We start from the raw sequence: 24,335 nt of genomic DNA on the forward strand, positions 1-24,335 counted from the left end.
ATCTGGCTAAAGCCTCTTTCACACATCCGTTTTTTAGAATCAGTCATAATCCGTTGTTTTTAGAAAAAAAATTGATCCAGCAAATGTTGCTGCTGGATCCTTTTTTTTCCCATAGACTTGTATTAGCGACGGATTGTGACGGATGGCCTTCCTTTTCATCCGTCGTTTGATGGATCCGTCGTAAAGTCATTGTCCGTCGGCAGGAGAAAACGGACCTAGGAACGTTTTTTGTGTACGTTGAAAAGTTGGACAGCAACGGATCCTGTGCTGTCCGTCATTGGCTATAATGGAAGCCTATGGGCGCAGGATCCGTCGCTGTCCGTCAGACCAGTGACGGATTCCGTTTTTTGAAACAGCATGCCCGTAAGAATTTCTGCTTTTTATAATTTAACACATTTTTTTCCATTCAGGGAGAAAATTCTCTCCTCTCTCCTCTGCAGCTACTCCAACAGATCCGTCAAAAAACGGATCCTGTGCATCAGTTTTTTACAATCTGCACAGGATCCGTCTTTAAAACACTTTGACATTGTGACTGATTCTAAAAAACGGATGTGAGAAAGAGGCCTTATTATACTAATGATTTTCACTGCGGTCACAGCCTGTACAACCAGACTTCTCAATTGCAAAGTTATATAGCAGTATATTCCCTGCTGTTGAATTGCTGCATAACTGGGGTGATTTCCATTCCGGGGCAACTACTCATATGGGAGCTGTAATAACGGCCCCATTACTTCCCACCCAGCTCTACAATAGTCAATACAACAAATGGCTCAGTAGGACAGGCCTTGCTAAGGATCGCTTTCATAAATGTTTCACAAGAATCCATTGTTGAGGTTTTTATAGAGATGACAGCTGATAGATTGCTACAAAGCTTTGGAAATGTAGCCTCTGCCTGTGTCCGTGACTTGTCGAATTCAAGGATGTGTATGGATGTCGAATTGAAGGATGTGACAATCCTGCTCCTATGTGAAGTTGCGTGGAGTATGTGCGACATCTGAAGTTTCACCCTGTAAGTCTCATGACATAGCTAGTAGCTAAGCGTGCGAGGAAACCACATCCTTATAGTTCTCTGTACATTCAGCCACATTATAGACAAGCTACTAACTATTCTTTATACTTGATTTATTCTCTAGGCCGAGATCAGATGAGCGTATGAAAAATAATAAAAAAACTGATTTTTATAGTGGCATACATTTTAAAATGTAAATGATCAGATAGTTTCCGAAGTTAATTTCAAAAACGCATTTGTAAAAATCTGATGCTCCAGAGACTAGTGCATGCTGCACAATTCTTTTTCATAGTGTTTTTTTCTTTTTCTTAAATGGAACCTGTCACTAGAAGAAATTCTATTAGCATACATATATGGGGTTAATCTGCAGGTCAGAAACATTTAATCTGCCCACAGTGTAAGGCTTCCAGTCACTTGGTGCGGCACCGGTGTGGTCTCAGTCACTGCTCTGAGTATACGGAACAGCGGCTGTAACTGCGTCCCTGGCTCTGCATTAGAGTCGGCTGTCAGTCAGTGCCGGGGCCGCCTCTACAACTGAAAGCTGCCGGGGGGAATAAAATACATTTTCTCCCAGCAATGTTTGTTGAAGTGCAGGCGCCGAACAGGTTAATAACGTTATTAACTTGCAGATTAACCCCATATCTGCAGGTTGAAAGCAATTTTTCTGATGACCGATTGCTTTTGACACGGACACTTGGAAGATGTGAAAAAATTGTCATATATAGATTTTATTTTTAAAATACCGGTAATTATAAAATCGTGTATCGTTTCCTGTGCGCTTCACAAATACTTGCAACTTTGCATTGGTGTGACCTAAAATCCCAAATAAAATACATCTAAGGTTGTGAGTGTAACGTGGAAAAGATCACAGGTGATGAATACTTTTTCAAGGCACTGTAAATGACAGATCTGGAATTATGTCTATCCTGTTGATTTAGTGATTAATATTGAAAGTTAAGTAATTTTATGTCATATTTTGTTAGGGGTAATGTCCTTTAACTTCACGTCCTTGAGATTATAGCTCCTATCTAGTTAAGTGATGTGTTCCTTAGACCCGGAATTATACTCTGGCTGCCCCCTATGCGATTACAATGATGAAGCCAAGTTGCGAACTCCTTTCTGTGTCCCAATCTTTGGATTGAAGGGTTGTATTGAATAGCTCTGTTCCTTTTCCACTTCCTGTGGCCTTTAGCTTCCCAGAGACTCATCAATGCCCCTATTGTATGGCGGAATGACATCATTTGTATTGGGGTCCTATCTGTGACTGATAGGCAGGGCTTTTCATGAACTATTCCTACTGCACTTGTTGCACTGGAGAAAGTAAATTAGTTCCCATGATGGAATGTGGAGTCTCGGGAGACCGGCTGGGATGTGTTTGTACATGCTCGGTGGGATGTCCATGCCGCCCGCCCCATTGGGTGGTGCAGTGTATTCTAAGCACAAGACTATAACAAAAAAACTTTTTTTTTTTTTTTTTTTTTCCCCTCCTCCCTTGGCTAATTCCTGGTTAACTTTTCTATAGCGTGTACAATGGAAAGTAAATCCTCCCTCTTCCCCTCACACAATAGGGAAGGAGGGCGGCTGGGGATGTGATTATTTTTCCTTGTCAGCTGTCATAGCTAATTCTTTGCTACTTGAATGAGCCAAGTGGGAGGCCGAGCCGGTGAAACTTCCTAAAGTTCCTATATGTGTGGACATTGGGCCGTCAACTTCCAGTCATTTAAACTCCCAGTGGACCCAGGTCACAAAATAAGCTGCAATATCCGTGTCTACTTCTGAAAATGTTACGTGACCATTAATACTGTCAGAGCTGCCCCCGATCGGGCTTCCCATCATTTATTATCCCAGTGGACCCCCGTTAACCAGATAAGCTGTAATATCCGTGTCTACTTCTGAGAAGAGTACGTGACCACTTACTATGGCTCCCTCCACAAGGATTATCACGTTTCTCTAAGACTGAATTTGACCAGTTGAGCCCCCACATCGACCTATTTGGTGCCCCCAGTTTGCCTCCCGCTGCCTTCTCTGCTCAGATCTGCATTCTTCCTGCTGAGGAGGCAGCAGGAGGCAAAAAAAGGGCGAGTTCTCTCAAGTTTGTAACACACTGATCTGTCTTTAACTGAGCTTCTACAAACAGAATTGTTACCACAGACCATATCAAAGGAGAGTGGACCCTTATGTGGCCAGAAATAAGCTGAGAAAAGCTCCGTTAATGACGGATATAAGTTACAAATACATCGATAGAAGGAACTCGCTGACTAATTCCTAGTTAAATCATTCTTCCGCCAGTGAAACGTAAAGGATAAAGAAGGCAAATTGTGCAAAATTTTTGAGTAAAGACAATTGTGAACGTTTTAAGCCCAAGACACATGCATTTAGGTAAAAAAAATAAAATAAAAATTGTCTCTGAAAATATTTATACCCTTTAAATGGGGACTGTGATGGATGCCATACGGTGGCATCTGTCCCCTATAGACATCCTCCATCTGGCTTACTAGAAGCTTTCCTAGGGTGTAAACTATATGAATGTCACAAACCTGATGTGAATACAACTTTTGTGTATGGAGGTGTGTAGACTCTCTGCAGATCATGTATATCAAATCAAAGAAGAATTGGGCATGTTGTTTTTCAACATGTCTGATCCTTACAACCTTCTGGCAAAGGTGTCTGGCAGTGGATTATTGCCCTCCTCTACCCATTGAGTACGACCCTACACTTGGCAGAAATGAGCGTGCGTGTACAGTACCGGTCAAACTGGTAGGACCATGATTTGTGTTGCCACAGGACAATGACCGAAAACGCAGCTCCAGGCTTTGTGACTAAGTAGTAAAGGGTTGGAGTGGTGCGTCAGATGACATGGTGGTCTTCACAATCATCCAAACTCAACCCAGTTCGGATGAGGTGTTCTGCAGAATGAAGGTTAATCACCCAAGTGCTCAGCACCGCTGGAAACTCCTTCAAGACTGTTGGAAGCCATTGCAGGTGAACTCCTGATGAAGCTTCATGAGAGGATGGAAAGGGGGTGTAAAGCTTTCATCCACGTAAAAAGGGGCTTCTTTGAGGAATCTTAAGTTGTGAAACAAACGAAAACATATGCTACATTAGTTTCTTTACTCCTTGTTTCCATATGTGTCACTTTTGGTTTTGCTGCCTTCAGTCTGAATTTATAAGGGGCACATTCCAATAAAAATAAGGAAAGCCATAGCAGGAGTGGCCATACTTTTGTTTCCCACGGTGTAGGGAGTTGTTGAGCACTATAGCTGAACAAATGTGGAATAATGGAGCTACTGCTCTAAGCTGCAGGAATAGACTGGTGTTCACATGCAGGAATTTGTATAAAATTACCATGTAGACCTGTCAGCTGGCACAGGTTTTTTTTATGTAGCCTGGAGCATTTTGTTGACTTTGAGGACACACTTTTGACAGGTCTACATGAAGTCCATTTTTTTTTTTTTTTTGCATATTTACATTTGTCCGGTGAGAGGCTGTTTTGGGGAGTCTGCTTTCTGCCTACAGTTAGACCTATTATTTGCCCTGCTGAAGGGCGGCAAATTTCAATAAAATTAGTTTTGTGTGTGTTTTAGACTCTTTTTTTATTATATTGCATCAACCGGTAGGTTAATTTCTAAAATTGTTTCCAGTGGTGAATACTTTAAATACAGTAACCATATGGTGGCACATGACTGTTCTTTGCACAAGACGTTAATGAACTGGTTTCTATACTGTTGCCAATAGAAAACTTTCAAGTTGCCCAAACCAGAGAGGAGCCATAGTCCTAAAACGCCCTCCTCCTTGGTTAAACCTCATCTGGAATACTGTGTCCTATTCTGGGCACGTTATTAAAAAAAAAAAAGACATTGAAAAACTGGAGCAAGATCAGAGAAGAGCTGCCAGGATGGTGAGCGGACTGCAAACTATGTCCTACGAGGAACAGTTAACCTTTTTTGCAAACTAAACAATGCCAGATATATTAAGAGACTTAATAGCTGTCTCCAAGTATCTGAAGGGCTGTCACACTGTTGAGGGATCATCCTTATTCTCATTTGCACAAGGAAACACAAGAAGCAATGGAATGAAACTGCAAGGGAGAAGACACAGATTAGATTTTAGGTAAAACTTATTTGACAGTGAGGGTGATCAAAGAGTGGAACAGGCTGCCATGAGAAGTGGTGAGTTCTCCTTCAATGGAAGCCTTCAGACAGAGGCTGGACAGACATCTGTCTGAGATGGTTTAGTGACTCCTGCATTAAGCAGGGGGTTGGACACTATGACCTCGGATGTCCCTTCCAACTCTAACCTTCTATGAAAACTTATCAAGGTATACCCCTTCAAAAATGATATTTCATGTATACGGAAAGAAAAGCCATGTAGCCTGACCATTTACATAGGGATTAATGCCCATGTTTTTAATCTTTTTTTTTTTTTTTCCTGCTGGTTTACACAAGGATGGATCGGACTGTGTGCTTTTCCAGGCACAAGTCATCTGACATCCCCCCCCCCCCCCCTTTAGAAAGGTATTCTGAGCTGCAGAGGGGGGAATAAAATGAGAGGCTTCATTCTACTCAGGAAAGAGAAAATGCTTTCTAAAAACTGCTCGAGGTGCTAAATACTAAGAAGAGCTAAAGTGTATTTATCCATAATCCCAGGCTCTGGAAATAGTATCCAGGAGCCAGGTCATTCCGGGCCAGATTGATCCGATTCACTTCCAACTCCTTCCTGTATGTGGACTACTGCTGGGAACAGGCTTCTCTCCGGCTGAATTGAGTAAACACTAGTAAAGTGGCGATTTAATATTTTTATTTGTTTATGCCGCTATTCCTTTTTTATTTTATCCATTTATATTTAATAAACAAATTTATAAAATTATCCATTGTGTTAGAAGTAATTTTTAGACCTGTCATTACAGGGTTTTTAACCATTTTATAAAGTGATATCGCTCCACTAGGAAATGCCTTCACTAGATCATCCTCAGGTCTGACCAGTGAGATCCCCACTAATCCTAAGAATGAATGGGGCGCACAGGTGGATCAATGCTGTGCCCCTCATGTTGTTTTTTGCTGCTGCACACTGGCATTCAGAGCCATTTGGCTGTGCAGAGAACTGCAGTATGGATAATTTAAGTACCGTATATACTCGAGTATAAGCTGACCCGAGTATAAGCCGACCCCCCTAATTTTGCCACAAAAAACTGGGAAAACTTATTGACTCGAGTATAAGCCTAGGGTGGAAAATGCAACAGCTACCGGTGAATTTCAAAAATAAAAATAGATGCTCCATACTGTTCATTATGGCCCCATAGCTGTGCCATATAGTGCTCTGCACCATTATTGCCCCATAGCTGTGCCATATAGTGCTCTGCACCATTATTGCCCCATAGCTGTGCCATATAGTGCTCTGCACCATTACTGCCCCATAGCTGTGCCATATAGTGCTCTGCACCATTATTGCCCCATAGCTGTGCCATACAGTGCTCTGCACCATTATTGCCCCATAGCTGTGCCATATAGTGCTCTGCACCATTATTGCCCCATAGCTGTGCCATACAGTGCTCTGCACCATTACTGCCCCATAGCTGTGCCATATAGTGCTCTGCACCATTACTGCCCCATAGCTGTGCCATATAGTGCTCTGCACCATTACTGCCCCATAGCTGTGCCATTTAGTGCTCTGCACCATTACTGCCCCATAGCTGTGCCATACAGTGCTCTGCACCATTACTGCCCCATAGCTGTGCCATATAGTGCTCTGCACCATTACTGCCCCATAGCTGTGCCATATAGTGCTCTGCACCATTACTGCCCCATAGCTGTGCCATTTAGTGCTCTGCACCATTACTGCCCCATAGCTGTGCCATACAGGGCTCTGCACCATTACTGCCCCATAGCTGTGCCATATAGTGCTCTGCACCATTACTGCCCCATAGCTGTGCCATATAGTGCTCTGCACCATTACTGCCCCATAGCTGTGCCATACAGTGCTCTGCACCATTACTGCCCCATAGCTGTGCCATATAGTGCTCTGCACCATTACTGCCCCATAGCTGTGCCATATAGTGCTCTGCACCATTACTGCCCCATAGCTGTGCCATTTAGTGCTCTGCACCATTACTGCCCCATAGCTGTGCCATACAGGGCTCTGCACCATTACTGCCCCATAGCTGTGCCATATAGTGCTCTGCACCATTACTGCCCCATAGCTGTGCCATATAGTGCTCTGCACCATTACTGCCCCATAGCTGTGCCATTTAGTGCTCTGCACCATTACTGCCCCATAGCTGTGCCATACAGTGCTCTGCACCATTATTGCCCCATAGCTGTGCCATATAGTGCTCTGCACCATTACTGCCCCATAGCTGTGCCATACAGTGCTCTGCACCATTACTGCCCCATAGCTGTGCCATTTAGTGCTCTGCACCATTATTGCCCCATAGCTGTGCCATATAGTGCTCTGCACCATTATTGCCCCATAGCTGTGCCATATAGTGCTCTGCACCATTATTGCCCCATAGCTGTGCCATATAGTGCTCTGCACCGTCCATTATTGCCCCATAGCTGTGCTGCTGCTGCTGCAATAAAAATAATAAAACACATACTCACCTGTCTTGCTTGCAGCTTCTCGGCGCCATCTTCCCGGCGTCTCCCTGCACTGACTGATCAGGCAGAGGGCGGCGCGCACACTATATGCGTCATCGCGCCCTCTGCCTGCAGTCAGTGAGGAGAGAGAGACGCCGGGAAGATGGAGACAGCGCCCGGCGTGTGGAACGCGGACAGGTGAATATGACATACTTACCTGCTCCCGGCGTCCCGCTCCTTCCCCCTGCCTGTGTTCGGTGCCGCAGCCTCTTCCTCTGTCAGCGGTCACCGGCACCGCTTCATTAGAGAAATGAATAGGCGGCTCCGCCCCTATGGGAGGTGGAGCAGCCTATTCATTTCTCTAATGAGCGGTCCCACGTGACCGCTCAGGGGAAGAGGCTGCTGCACCCGGAGACCGTGGGACGGGCAGGGGGAGTGACAGGATCGCCGGGACTAGGTAAGTATGCCTCAGCGCCCTCTCCCCCTCACCCGCCGACCCTGCCACAGACCGTGACTCGAGTATAAGCCGAGGGGGCACTTTCAGCCCAAAAATTTGGGCTGAAAATCTCGGCTTATACTCGAGTATATACGGTAAATCGATTGACTGCAGTTCTCGGTACAGTCGAGTGGCACTGTGCAGTGACTGCTTTCAAGGGGATACGGTGGTACACTAGAATTATGGCCAGGATCGATGGTCAGATAAGTCAGGCCCCATAATCTTTAACTTCTGCAATATTCTTTTTTTTTTTTTTAAATCACATAATTTTTATTAACATTATTCAAATTGACAACTACACACAATTGTGCCAGCAAAGGAGAATAAACATGTTTACAAACATTTTGAAACAATCCCCCAGTTCCCCGCCCTCCCTCCCTTTTCCCTTAAAGCCTTTATAAACAAGAACAGGACGATAGAATACATTGCTTACATAATAAAACATCCCACTGGAATCGGTTCCTCTCCATCCAAGGTTTCCAAAGTGTTTCAAAAGTTTTCATACTTTTCCTTTTTTTATAAATACTCTTTTCCATATTAATAACCATATCAGACTGTCTATAAAATTCCTGCAGAGTCGGCGGTACCTCACTCAACCAATGCCTGGCAATTAGCTTTCGCGCAGCATACAATAATCTAGCTATGGCCACTTTATGATGATTTGGAACTCGGATCTCTTCCACATATCCCAAAATATATATCACAGGATCGCTTGCGATTGCACAGCCATACAATTCCCAATTGCTTCTCCCACCTCCAACCAGTATGAATTCAGTCTCGTACATTGCCATAACGTGTAGAATCCCTGCCCCCTCGGACTGGCACCTAGGACACTCAGAAGTCTGTCTCAGCCCTGCCTTATGTAGCTTATCTGGAGTTCTATATACTCTGTGAAGCACATATAATTGCGAAAGTCTACCCAGCTCACTTAATGATAATTGGGGAATATACTCCATGATAACCTCCCATTTATCCTCCTCTATCCTTCCCAACTCTTCTTCCCATTTCTCTTTTGCCTTAATAGGGAATCTATTAAGAAAGGTATATAACAAATCCCTAGAAATATCTGAGACTACCCCTTTCATTCCTCCCGTTGCACAGACATAGTTCACCAGAATGTTTTTATAAATTCCCATATCCATCGTTTTACTCTGCACAAGATAGGCATGTGTCAACTGTCCATATGGAAACCTACAGGTCTCCTGCAACCCGTAACTCTCCTGCAGTGCCTCAAAGGATAACAGTCCTTGTGCGTCCTGAATCTGAGCCACATATTGAATACCCAATTATGTCCAATTTTTGAATTCCCCTATTTTAATAAATTCAGGTAGTATTTTATTATGCCATATTGGGGAGAGATTTATTAAAAGTCCCACTTCTCTTGTCTTTTTAATTGCCCCCCATACTTTTTGAACCAGTATCAAAGTAGGATAGGCCGTTCCAAACTTCCCAAATCCCCCTGCCTCCAATCCCTAAACCGATGGGTCCCTTCCCACCAACCAAACCAAATTCCACTCAACCGAGCCCAGACCATTCACCTCTCTCCAACCTCTCATCTACTGACCTTGCGCTGCCAAAAAGTAGATCCAGGGATTCGGAAGGGCCAATTCCCCCCCACCCATCTTTCGGCCTCTAAAGCAATTCCAGCCTAATTCTTGGCTGTTTCTTCCCCCAAACAAGGTCTCGAAATATAGAGTTAATGGTATGAAACCACTTTCGGGGCAAAAAAAAAAGGGGGAATTATGTAATGCATACAATGATTGGGGCATAAGAATCATTTTAATTAAGTTTATCCTTCTCACCACTGAGAGATATAACTTGCACTTCGCCCCTATTTTCTTCCTAAACTTGTCCAACAATGGGGACAGATTCAGATCGACGTAGCTCGAGAGAGGAAAAGACACTTGAACACCTAAATATTTGAACTGAGACACCACTGTCCGCTTACTACCTTCCCCTGATATTGGGATGTCATCGCCCCCTTTATCCACTATCAAGATATTTGACTTCGCCCAATTGACTTCAAGACCCGATATATCACCAGATGTCCTAAGAATATGCATCACACCCTCCAAGGCTGTTAGGGCTAGCGGAACGCACCGAGTAAATATAGATGTTCTTATTGGTGCTGTCGCAGCCCGGGGTCCACCGTGCAGGAGGAACCTGCTGCTAGCAAATGACGGCACTATATGGTGGTTTAAGCGACCTCTGTTACTTCAGAGTCGCACGGAAACAAGACGTTGTGCCCTGTTAACCCCACAGGAGTTCACAGCTAACTGCCGAGCTGAAGGCAGTCTGTGGTCACATACAATCTCCTCACAGGAGAAGCCGGTATTCTAGGGGCTTATTTCAGCCGGGGCCCCAGATCCACACACACAATCTCCTTGCCGGAGGTGCCGGCATTCTAGGGGCTTATTTCAGCCGAGTTCCTGAACACACACATAAATGTGACCACACTGGCGCATGCACAAAACAGATTCAATACTAGCGCAGGGCCGTGCGGTCATGAGAACCTTAAATAGCTGCAGCAAGAACTGGACCTTCCTAGAAGGACCAATGAGAGGCTGCCACAGAGCCTGAGCACCTTCAGGACCTTCCTGGAGGACCAATGGATTTAGCTGCAGTATCTGAACATGTGACCCTCGATCTCCACTGAGAGATCTTACTCTGGGCATGCTCAGAACGAGAAAAGCAGGACTTAGTCCCAGAAGCGTCTGCTCGCCGCTGCCCAGTACTGGCTTTAATGGCAGAAGCTGGAAAAGCAGCAGTAACCCTTTGGACAGAGTCAGACTGAGCGAGACGCTGGGACCGACGTCTCCGCTGAGCAGGCTCCACTGCGGCTGGAGAAGGATGGGAGACCGCAGCGGAGATGGCTCGAGATTCCCCCTGTGCAGAGGCGGGATCTCGACCCCTAACAAAGGCCTCTCCAGAATTTTCTAAAAAGAGTAACATGTCCTCTGCATATAGGGCTATCTTCTCCTCTATCATGCCATACCGGAACCCCCTAACCGAAGTCAAGCTCCTACCTAATTGTCGGGGCCAGGGGCTCCACTGCCAACGCAAATGGCAAACTTATGGCATATTCTAACGATTTGCTGCCGCTTTGTGAACAGGGCCTTAGAGGGATTTTTCCTTCATTATAAAGCGTTTCTCCTTCCTTTTGGTGTGAGCACCAAAAAAGTTTCCAATGTGAACAATGAATATATCTATAAAGCCACATTGATCCATACATCTGAATAATGTTAAATTTTTAGAAAGATAAGACCCCTTTTTAGAGGACTTTCTTTAACCCCCTCCCCCCATATATTTCAATGAAGAGAACTGTACACAAGGGCAGCCCGCTGTCCATTGAAGTGTATGGAGAATCTGGCTGCAGGGACTCTGCTAGTGAGAGTCCATAAACTCATGTTCTCCAAATAAGTGGAGTTCTAATTGACATTCTTTCTTTCAATTTTCTTTTTATTAAAGAAATTTTGGTAACAACATTACAACAATATCAGTGAATATTTGTAACCGCATTCATATAATCCAGAGAATAACAAAAGTGAGAAATATCACCATGCTGTCTTTTATAAGTATCCATATAGAGATATTGCAAACAAGTTAATATAATCTTTCAATTTGTTTAAACAAAGATAATCTTTAACAAATTTAGTAAAGAGAGAGAAGAGGAAAGAAAGTGAAGAGAAAAGGGTGGGAAGAGGAGGGGGGGAAAGGAAGTGGGTGGGCATGTAGGCACCTTGGGATATAAAAATTGCTTATGGCGTTAATGTAACAAAGAATTTAATCTGGGTTCTAAAGTGGGTCCAAGGCTTCCAAATATTATGGAAATTAGCCATGGTATGGTTCACTCTCACAGCTAGTTCTTCTATGTGATAAAGTTGTTCAATTTTGGAATAAAGTTGATTAGGGGTGGGTATGGTCTCAGTGTTCCAAAAAACTGGAATCAAGGATTTTCCGGCCGCCATAATAAATTGAGCCATTTTTGAGGCATTCTTATCATTAGTCCAGAGTGGTAAGTTTAAAAATACATTTTCCGGTTTCAAGGTAATATGTTTCCTTAATATCCTTTGGATAAGAGATGTGATCTCACTCCAGAGAGGGGAAAGCTTCGGGCAGGACCACCATATGTGTATGTAGTTACCCTCCCCCGCTCCGCATCTCCAACAATCGGATGTAGTTCGGTGCCATCTTTGGATTCCTTTGGGGATTTTATAGGAGTTTCTAATTAACATTCAAGACTCAAACCTAACTGACCGCTACTCATGGCATATCGTGTGGATCTCCTGCTTAAAATGGGAATAACCCCTTTAGGGCAGTCTCACACGTCCAGATAATTCCGGTACCGGAAAAATCGGTACCGGAGTTATTCGTGTCCGTGTGCTCACGTGGCACATCAGTGTGGCACACGTGCGGCAGCCGTGTGCCGACTAAGGACCACACGGACCGTGCAGGAGACAGCGCTACAGTAAGCGCTGTCCCCCCAGCGTGGTGCTGAAGCCAGAATTCATTCCTTCTTCCCAGCAACGTTCGCTGGAGAGAAGGAATGAAAAATCATTGTTTTTTTTTTTTTTTTTTGTGGTTAAAATGATGTTCCCGGTAACCTCCCACCCCCTGTGCGCCCGCCCGCTGGAAATAAAATACTCACCCTGCTCCCTTGATGCTTCCTCTCAGCGCCTCAGCTTGTCCTGTATGAGCGGTCACGTGGTACCGCTCATTACAGTGCCGCATATTCATCACTGTAATGAGCGGTACCACGTGACCGCTCATACAGGACAAGCTGCGGCGCTGAGAGGAAGCATCGAGGGAGCTGAGTGAGTATTTTATTTCCAGCGGGCGGGCGCACAGGGGGTGGGAGGGGGGAGGTGACAAGGATCTTTATTTTAAAGACAAAAATAATAAAAAATAAACATTGATTTTTTTTCATTCCTTCTCTCTAGCGAACGCTGCTGGAGAGAAGATATGAATGGCGGCTTCAGCACCACGCTGGGGACAGCGCTTACTGTAGCGCTGTCTCCTGCACAGTCCGTGTGGTACTTAAGTCGGCACACGGGCTGCTGCACGTGTGCCACACTGATGTGCCACGTGAGCTCACGGACACGGATAACTCCGGAACCGATTTTTTCCGGTACCGGAATTATCTGGACGTGTGAGACTGGCCTAAGGTGTGAGGGAGCACACATGCCTGAGCAACTCAATGGCAGACCATAGTGTGAAAGTTAAACAGTGTCCTACAAATTCAGTTCTTAGGTAAATTATTCCCGACCAATTCACCTCCCCTGCTGTTACATTTTGTTTGTGTATTTTTTCATGAACTAATGTCTTGTATTGGTGACCTATGTTCATGCTTCTGTGGTGGAAGCAAAGTTAAACTTTGGGATAATTAAAAAAATGCACCCAAACATGCGTATTTGACACTGCTTTTCTGGCAAGAGATTTTCTGCAGGAAAAAAAAAACCCATGCAGAAACGCCTAGTGTGAACTTGGCCTAAGGCCGGTTTCACATTAGCGTTTCTGTGTGCAGTGTAGGCCTGCGTACCTCTTTCCTTAAGATCCGCATGCGTCTTCCGTACCTATATTTAACATTGAGTACGCAGGGACATGCGTTGTATGCGGATGCGTCCCTGTGCGTCGTTTTGAAGAAGACGCATGCGGATCTTAACCCCTTTCTGCCAGCTGACGGAATAGTAGATCCGCCCGCACCCATTAACTAGTTAAATGCCGCTGTCAAACGCTGACAGCGGCATTTAACTAGCGCTCCCGGCCGCGCGGCCCGAGCTTCTCGCGCCGCTGACCCCCGTCACATGATCAGGGGTCATCGGTGCATTGCCATAACAACTAGAGGTCTCCTTGAGACCTCTATGGTTGTTGATGGCCGATTGCTTTGAGCGCCACCCTGTGGTCAGCGTTCAAAGCAACCCTGCATTTCTGCTACATAGAGGTGATCTGTGCTTCACCTCTATGTAGCAGAGGAGATCGAGTTGTGCATGCTTCTAGCCTCCTATGGAGGCTATTGAAGCATGCCAAAATTAAAAAAAAAAAAAAGTGTTTAAAAATATAAAAAAATAAATATATAAAAGTTCAAATCACCCCCCTTTCGCCCCAATCAAAATAAAACAATAAAGAAAAAATAAAACCTACACATATTTGGTATCGCAGCGTTCAGAATCGCCCGATCTATCAATAAAAACAAAGGATTAACCTGATCGCTAAATGGCGTAGCGATAAAAAAAATCAAAACACCAAAATTACGTTTTTTTGGTCACCGCGACATTGCGTTAAAATGCAATAACTGGCGATCAAAAGAACGTATCTGCACCAAAATGGTATCATTAAAAAGTCATCTCGGCACTCAAAAAATAAGCCCTCACCTGACCCCAGATCACAAAAATTAAAGAAGCTACCGTTATCGGAAAATTGCGCAATTTTTTTTTTTTTTAAGCAAACTTTGGAATTTTTTTTACCACTTAGATAAAAGAGAACCTAGACATGTTTGGTGTCTATGAACTCATAATGACCTGGAGAATCATAACGGCAGGTAAGTTTTAGCATTTAGTGAACCTAGCAAAAAATCCAAACAAAAAACAAGTGTGAGATTGCACTTTTTTGCAATTTCATCGCACTTGGAATTTTTTTCCCGTTTTCTGTTAACACGATATGTTAAAAACAATGGTATCGTTCAAAAGTACAACTCGTCCTGCAAAAAATAAGCCCTCACATGGCCATATTAAAGGAAAAATAAAAAAGTTATGGCTCTGGAAATAAGGAAAACGGAAAAAGCTCCGGGGGTGAAGGGGTTAAGGAATGAAGTACGCAGGCCTACGCTGCACACAGAAACGCAAATGTGAAACCGGCCTATGTGCTGAGATGGATCATCAAGAAGCCAAAAGGGAAGAATAATTTCCATAATAGGATTGTGTTACTGTGCAAAGCTGATTATTTACACGACCTCATGGGTGGGAGAAGGTGACTTTTAAGAGGTCTCCAACCTGTGGAATGTATACACTCCTATAATGAAGTGGCTCTCTGGGTCATAGAATTGCCAGAACGGTGTCAATTTACACATTTGTGAATAAGGATAGTAAAGAGCACTACCTCCTTAAAAATAATCCTAATGACTGTTAAATAAGTGCTGGGGTTACTTTGTAAGGCTGGGTTCCCATGTTGCAGTACAGTTTTTACCTGCTGTTTGGCGTTATCTTTTTTACTTCCATGAGTAGAAATACTGACAGGCTGCAGCCAATTAGTGGCCTCTGACTGTCTGCAGCAGTGAAATGGCATAACAATGTCATACGACCGTCATGAGATCACAGGAGCATCCAGCTGTTTTTTTTGTTTGTTTTTTTTTAAATCAAGATAATGCACACAAAACCCGCACGAACCAGTCCTGCTAGTATGTTTGTATGCACATATATGAAGATAAATGGGGTGCAAGGTGTGTTGGCATAATGCTGAATAAATAAGTTTATGATTAATGTATGGTGTGGGTGAGAGGGGACAAAGTAACTTTAATTAAGAAATGGGATAGGATGTTTGGAAATATTCTGATTGGGGTAGCTCATTCCAGAAAACTCGTGCAGCACAAGAAAAGTCTTGGAGATTGTAATGGAACATTTGAATAATGGAGGATGTTAGAAGAATGTAGAGCACATATAGGGTGGTAAATGGACATGTAGGAGGAGATATTTGGGAGGGCTCTACTGTGGAAGCTTTCCAAATGCTAAGGCTGCAATCAGTGCAGGGACTGGCCCAGGGTGGAGGCCTCAGGGTAGCGGTGGGGCAGAGAGATGAGCCTTGCAGCTGCATTGACTGGAAGCCTATTCACAGGTGTGGGGGAAAAATGTTTACAGTAATTGCTTGGGGTCCCATTTCTGAGAGGAGAATCAGGGTCCTGTGTATGTAGTTTGGACTGGTGGTTACGTACGTGGGCATCCTGCCTTTTAATTGTCTATGGGACAGAAGACTATAGCAATTGGCTATCTTTGTCAGTCCCATAGACAGTGAATGTAGTGGCAAAGTGTTAGCCTGACCATCACTTTATGTCAAATGGGGAATTTGGGAACCTTGTACTTGTGATGGATGAGGGTCCCCAGCGATTATACAGTCATCAACTAGTCCACTCATTGGTTTTATGTTTGTGACATTAATATTCTCTGTGTTACCAGCAAATTATCTGTTTCCACAAGCTCGATGTGTGGCTTTGAGTGACTGACATATTGGTATCTGTTCTGTCCACATTTCATTCCGTTGGTTCCGTGGTTATCTTGTGACACTGAAGTCAGTGCTCATTTTCATTATTTGTAGTTATTTTTTTTTTTTTCAGAACTTAAAAATAAAAAAAAGTTTTAATAAATTTTAATTAATATTCAGCATTATGCAGGTTTCATACAACACTGCCCATCTGTGGTTAATAAAGTAATGCCTTCTGCCTGTGCCTCTTAATATGGCTGCCGTCACACTCGCAGTATTTGGTCAGTATTTTCCCTCCGTATGTATAAGCCAAAACCAGGAGTGGAACAATTAGAGGAAAAGTATATAATAGAAACATATGCACCACTTCTGCATTTATCACCCCCTCCTGGTTTTGGCTTACAAATACTGATGTAAAATACTGACCACATACTGCTAGTGTGACGGCAGCCTAAATTTGGCACATCTGAGTCCACTGGGTTTTGATCAAGACTGGCATCTGAAACTCCCTGCTTGATAAATTTCCCCCAAAATGTGAACTTGATCTGATTTTTTTTTTTTTTTAATTGTTTCATTTGCTAGCTATTCTCCCCCACCCCCACCCCCTTGCGCGTTACTTATTCTCCTCTCCCAGCTTTCTAGTAAGTGTTTATCTCACGTTATTGCTGGACCTGGAACGTCATTGGTTAGTAATTGCAAAGGGAGCTGTCAGCAGCGGATATTGATGATTTGCATCAAGTGCATTCATCTCGGCAGAACATTTCTTAGAAAACCATTAATAACCTCAATGATGGCAGCCAAGGCTGTAAATGTGGGAATTTCTGTGCATGCCATTAATACTTGATACTGAATAAATCAGGATATTTTGAAAATGTTGTTCCCATTGTTTTTCATCATTTGCATATCATTATCATGTCTATAGATCAAATGATTTTCAGAGTTCCAGACGTTTTTCTTCTTTGTGTTGCAGTTTCAATGTTGTGGAGTGCATGATGCTCCTTGTACTTGGGGCCGTATTTCCTATTGCCCCATAGAAGTCAATACAAGAATTAATCAAAAATAGTTGTTTGTTATAATATTCCATCAAACCATGACTGTCAGTAATTCAACGTGTGAACTGGAGGTAAAAATTACTTTGTGTAATATTGCAGTAGGAAAATATCTAAAAATCTCTACTACAATCCTAGTGTGAATGGGGCCTCAATGTTTCAATCTGGAAATCTTCATTCACATGACCGTATTTTTGGTCCGAGTGCTCTGTGGCAGAAAAACAAACCTGAAAGTAGTCAGACCAATGCTATTCAGTAAGGCTATTCGGATTACAATTTCTTGTTTGTACTATTCTTTGAATTTCGGGTGAGACTCGCCTATTCATGTCTATGGGTGCACACAAAAAAATCAGATCCCACACGGATCAATCGTAAAACTTCCTATCTTTACAGATACATTGCAGTTTTACAATACAGGAAACTATTTAATGCTTACAATTTTTATTAACTGCTGATGTATAAAAACGGTCCCCATACAGATGACATTAATCGCTCATGCACACAACTGTAAAAATTTGGCGAGTGCTATCCATCGCTTTCATTTATGGCACCCGTCCACATTTTATTCAATGAAGATGTGCACTTGTCTGTTTCTTTTTATTTTTTTATTTATAATTTTTCCTAGCAAGAATAAATATCACAGCTTGCCTGGTTTGCTTCTGATATTCAGATCGCACTTGGCCATTCAAGTCTATCGATCCAGTGGAAACTGAACCGCACTCTGGTGACATCAGAGTTCCGACCGATTTTCACCGACAGATTGGAGAAGGTGGAGTCATTTTTTAATTTGTATTTCCTCCACCTCCGAGAAAGTTGGATCACCCTCTGATCAGAGTATAATGGGAACGTTTTTCTTGGATGAAAGATAAACGGTCCTGCGACCCTAGCTGAAAGATGAGAAATATATATATATATATATATATATATATATATATATATATATATATATATATATATATATATATATATATATATATATATATATATATAATTTTTTTTTTTTTTTTTTTTGGTGGGGGAAGAAATTCAGAGTAAATTTTTTTTTTTTTTTTTTTTTTTTTTTTTAATTGCTCGTGTGAACTTAGCTTAAGAGAATCCCTGGTGAGTAATACATGCACAAAACAAGGCTCAGAAAGTGACCTGGTTATAGAATGTAGTAAAGCGGTAATATGAGCCCACCGATAACAGCGTCTGCAATGGAGTCCTGTTTATAGACGTAATGGGGTTGGGTTCGACACAAACATTAGTGTGTGTATGTGTAAATATAGATTTTTTTTTTTTTTTTTTTTTTTATATATTATACGGTACATAGTTGTGTGTTAAAAGTGTTTGCCCCTTCCCGATTTTCCTATTTTACTTGTTTGTCGCACTTAAATGTTTCAGATCACCACTGGAATCACTGCTGCCCACATCTTCTCCAGTTCTCCTTTGAGGCCCTGGTATTTCTCCAGCTTCTCATATTCCTTCTTTCTGATGTTGCTGCCACTTGGCACTGCCACATCTATTATCATTGCTGTCTTCTGATCTTCGTCTGGTTGGTATCCCAATGTCTGGTTGGTTAGCCAACACCTGCTTATCCATCTGGATCTTGAAGTCCTCATGATTTTAGCCCTTTTTTTCTCCACAATTCTTCCATAGGTCGCCCATCAGGAAATCGCTGGGGGCTTAGCCCATAGACCGTACAGGTCCTACTGTATACAATTCCCGCTGCTTGGTTGTGGCGTTCTGTATATGATGTTCCTTCTTGCATCCTGCCATTATGTGTTTGGATTATTTCTGAGGCCTCTTTGCATAGTCTGCACCTTGGGTCTTGTCTTGTTCGGCAGATTCCTGCTTCTATGAATCTGGTACTTGGCACCTGTTTTTGTGCTGCTATGATCAGTGCCTCTCCAGCTTTCTCCAGCCATTGTTGGGATTTTCCCATTTCGGCCACCTCTGTCTGTCGATGCTGCATCTTGGTGCTTCATGATCCCGTTCTTCCATTCAGGAATGTTGTTGCCGCTTTAGGCTTTCTCTCAGCATCTTATCCATTGGTGCCATTTTTCTGATTTATTCCTGGATACCCTCTGTAAGGGCTGTCCCACACGTCCAGATAATTCCGGTACCGGAAAAAATCGGTACCGGAATTATCCGTGTCCGTGTGCCCCTGCGTTTCTGGTGAACATCAGTGTGGCACACGTGTGCCCACTGGGTACCACACGCACCGTGCTGGGTACCACACGTACTACCAGCATCTGGTGCTGAATCCGCGATTCATATGTTCCCTGCAGCAGCGTTTGCTGCAGAGAAAATATGAATAATAGTGTTTAAAATAAAGATCTGTGTCCCCCGCCCTCCCACCCCCTGTGCGTCCCCCCCCCCGCTGTTCTGAAAATACTCACCCGCTCCCTCGTTGGCTGTCGCTGCTTCCTGGTCTGGCCCCATCTTCTCCTGTATGCGGTCACGTGGGGCCGCTCATTTACAGTCATGAATAGGCGGCTCCACCCCTATGGGAGGTGGAGCCACCTATTCATGACTCTAATCGGCGGCCCCACGTGACCGCATACAGTAGAAGGGGCGGCCAGCACAGAACACTGCGAGGGAGGCGGGTGAGTATTTTCAGAACAGCGGGGGGGCGCACAGGGGGTGGGAGGGCGGCGGACACATAGATCTTTCTTTTAAACACTATTATTCATATCTTCTATGCAGCAAACGCTGCTGCAGGGAAGATATGAATGGCGGCTTCAGCACCATGTGGGGGGGACAGCGCTTACTGTAGCGCTGTCTCCTGCACGCCACACGGACTGCACACGGAGAAGGTCCGTGTGTGGTCCGTGTTTTACACGGACCCATTGACTTTAATGGGTCCGTGTAATACGTGCGCTCCCACGAACACTGACATGTCTCCGTGTTTGGCACACGGAGACACGGTCCGCAAAAAAAATCAATGACGTCTGCACAGATGCATTGATTTTTATGGGTCTACGTGTGTCAGTGGCTCCGGTACGTGAGGAAACTGTCACCTCACGTACCGGAGCCACTGACGTGTGAAACCGGCCTAAGTGGTGGTGGCTTGGACACTTTATCAGGCCTCGAGATAGATAATTATTAAGAACTAATTATAAACTTTTCTCCTTTTGTGGGCAAACTGGATGACAACCCCTGAAGGTGCAGTATTGGGGGTCACACACGGTTTCTGGTGGTCGGAACAGCAAATATATCCAGTTCTGTATCGGTATGGGACATCGGCAGTCTCTGTGCTTAGGAGCAAGGTTCAGCTGTTGGGAGAACTAGGGTGTGCCGTAGTAATTATTATTACTGGGTGTTTCCCGGACTGTGGGTAGTGTAGGAAGCACGAGCACATATACAGTTTAGCTAAGTGTTTGCATTTGGTCTTCATGATACTGAGAATCCCATTGTTTTGCCTAGGTTGGTTACATGAAATGTTCCCTATTATTTTCTTGTCTGGAGATACACACTTGTCATCCTTGTTAACCCAATAAGGTCTTGGATGCACCAGATTGATTATTGATTTATTTACCATAAAGTGACGCAATTATTGCGAGTCTCGGAAAATAAATGCTATTAGCGGTGCTGAAGAATTACGGTATAGTGCTAATGTGCCAAGTGTCTGACATAAAGTAGTAGGGTAATGTACCTGTGACTTTGCCTCCTTCATCTGCATGTTGTGCCTCCTGTAAAATAAATGATCCTGATTGTGTACCCCTTACGTATAGCACAGGGGCAGACTACTCATTTTCAGGTTGTTTTTTTTAACATTTATTTGTAGGAATGTTCTCTGCAGTATGTAATGAAATCCCTTTCATTAGGCCTTCAAAACCTTCATTGCTTGGCAGGCACCATACACTGCAGCAATATAACAATGTCTACTATCTCTATCATCTCTATTCTCCCAAACTGTAGAATGGACATCCAGGAGAAGTCCAAGTCCAGAACGAACCCGAATTTTACATTTTGGGTTCACTCATCTTTAATGAGCCCATGTATAGGCATTATTAGTGCATCTGGTCCATATGTAGCCTACATTTGTGGGCCCACCGGTTCAGGACTCGGCTATGTTCATTGTTGTTTTTTTGTACTGCGTTTGGGGGATTCCACCTGAATTACTGTACCCTAAAAATACCACTCTGATAACCCCCTGACGGAGCCATAGACTAAAATAACATGAATTAAAGTGATCTCTTGTTTTGTAGTTTTTTCTTAGTGTCTATCATGTCAGATGGACACTTAAATGTGATCTTGTATGTTTGTGCCCATCTAAAATTATGGAACCTTAATGGAAAAAAAAGTACAAATTTTGAGTTTACTTGAACTTGTTTATATCGTTGCAATCTATTTCTCTATCTGGGGATCATCTGAATTCTGTTTTTAGGGGAATAAAAGTGAAATCCCCGAAACCCCTTCAGAAATGCAATGTGAACAGGACCTTCCATACATTTGCATAATTTGGGGACTCTGGTTACATTGAGCTCTTTAAGTGCAATGGAAGGTTTTTTTTTTTTTTTTTTGCAAAACGGCTAGTTGACATCTGACTTGCCTAATACGACATTTCTAAGTTTTGCAGGGCTCAGGATAGATACCGTAGTTTAATCTAATCTAATTTTTTTCTAAATTTCAGAATTGTAACTTCCCCTTTTACAAAACAGGAGCAGACTGTGCCAACGCAGACTTTTAACTCTGCTCCACTTTGGTAACAGATTGTGTAAGACTGTGATGGATATGTTGTACATTTCAGGCTACAATGCACATCCCCCTCCACACCCCATGCAACACCCCTGCTGAAAGCCAGGCCAAGCGGGGTTTCGGATAGTTTTTATTTATTCAGTCGCCATGACAGCACAACGAGAGAGGGGATCCGCCCTTCAGGGACCGGAAACCTCAGACACAAAAGGGCGGCACCTCACTCCCCCGCCAGTTGGTTTCCTGTCCCTGACAGCGGAACCTCTTCAGACAGACCTTAGGAAGAAGGTTGAAGAAAAGAAGATTTCCCACTCCGGACAGGCCGATGCAGGTAGCGGGGGCCCCCTACCTCGGTCTGGTCAGGAGGCAGGAAGCACCACACGGCAGGGGGACTGCTGGTGTAGGTGGCAGCAGGAGGAAGCAACCCACGGTGAAGGGATTAGCTTCTTGGTGCCCGCATTGTCGTACCTGGTAAGTAGGCCGTGGTACCATGTCTGCTGGACCTCTGGGGTCTGTCCGCCGCTGCCGCTGCGGTCTGCCTTGGCTGGGGAGCGCTGCCGTCCTTGTTCGGCGCGTCTGCCCTCAGCGCCGCAGCCGTAACCGGAAGAGGCATGTCCGGGTGACGCAGCGAGCGGCGCGGGGTGATGACACGGCCGCGCATGCGCGGTAGCGCAGATTTTCCGGCTAATGGCGGCGCCCAGTGTCAGGGGAGGGATTTTGGCCCCAGGGAGTCCAGCGTTCATCATGGCGGCGCGGCTCGCGGTGGACGGAGTCTATCGGCATAAATACCGATCAGCGACACCTGGAGGATTTTTCCCTGCTGACCCCCATCCGGGGGTGGTACCCAAGGGGAGTAATTTAAGAGCTGCACAGACGCCTCTGCATGTTCCTGTCCTCTCTTCCTGCATGGAGTCATCGGAGGGAACACCGCAGCTGTGCGGTGAACAGCAGCAACCACTTGAGCAGCCTCAGACAAGGAAGTCTCTGAGAAGCTCCCAGCAGCGTTCTAGTGGCAGTAGTCGCGCTGGTGGAGCTGGAGCCGCTCAGAAATCTACCAAGTCCTCAGGCCGTAAGAATTCTCCGGCTAAGAAGGACCCCCCGATCACGGTACCATTCGCTGCAGGGATGGGTAAGTGAGCTACGTGAAAGTACGCTTTCTGATTGCTGTCCCTCCTTGTATTCCCTCTCTCCTTATTAGGGGAGAGAATGTGCTTCCAAATCCAAACATAGGGAGTGTGCCATGTGTACAGAGCCGCTTCCAGATGGGCATAAAAAGAAGCTGTGCAGATCCTGCATACAGCGTTTATTCGAGGAGGAGGCCCCTGACCTAACGTCTACTCTTAGGGACATGGTTAGACAGGAGGTCAGGGATTCCATGAAGTCCAGGTCTCAGAAAACAATTTCCAAAAGGAGGAAGGAAATTTCATCCCCGGCGTCAGATGTGGATTCAGAGTCAGGCGGTATGAGCTCAGATTCTCTTCCGTCATCATCCTCAGAGGATATGGAGTCCAACCGGGCCTGTCTGTCACTAGATAGGGTTAATCACCTAGTGAAGGCCGTCAACAACACCATGGGGATTGAAGAGACCCAGTCAGAATGTTCCATTCAGGACATGTTCAAGGGCATAGACCGTAAAACCCGAAGGGTTTTTCCGGTAGTAGAGAAAATCAAGTCACTGATTACGAAAGAATGGAAGAAGCCCGAGAGGAAAGGTTCACTTCCTCCAGCTTTCAAAAGGAGGCATCCTTTCGAGGAAGAGGCTTCATCTTCTTGGGACAAGGTCCCGAAACTAGATGCAGCGGTGGCCAAGGCGTGCAAGAAGTCTTCTCTCCCATTTGAGGATTTAGGTAACCTAAAGGACCCGCTTGATAGAAAAGCTGATGTGTTCCTTAAAGGGGCTTGGGAGACATCTGCGGGATCCCTGAGACCAGCAATTGCGGCCACTTGCACGGCCCGGTCATTGATGGTGTGGCTAGGCCACCTGGAAGACCAACTTAAGGATAAAGTTCCTAGAAGTGAAATCCTATCATCTATGTCCGTAATTCAAGATGCTGCAGCCTTCCTTTCTGATGCGTCAGCGGATTCTGTTAGGCTGGCCGCAAGATCCTCAGCCTTATCCAACGCAGCCCGCAGAGCACTCTGGATAAAATGTTGGCCAGGAGATTTACAGGCCAGATCAAAATTATGTGGCATCCCCTGTGAAGGGGTTCATTTGTTTGGTACAGTGCTAGATGAGCTGCTTAAGAAGGCAGGCGACAGTAAAAAACGATTCCCTCTATTGAGAAGACCCTTTTATAGGCGAGATTATACCAGAGGATGGTCTTATCGCCGAAGATCCG

General features: G+C 44.4%; 1 protein-coding gene across 2 annotated transcripts in view; it reads left to right on the top strand.

Moving 5' to 3' along the window:
* PLPP1 (phospholipid phosphatase 1) overlaps positions 1-24,335 on the top strand; it is a 134,195-nt gene that overhangs the window by 19,049 nt on the left and 90,811 nt on the right. The gene's annotated exons all lie outside the window — the stretch shown is intronic.

This window comes from Ranitomeya variabilis, chromosome 1 (assembly GCF_051348905.1).
Source record: "Ranitomeya variabilis isolate aRanVar5 chromosome 1, aRanVar5.hap1, whole genome shotgun sequence".
NCBI classification, from domain to species: Eukaryota; Metazoa; Chordata; class Amphibia; order Anura; family Dendrobatidae; genus Ranitomeya; species Ranitomeya variabilis.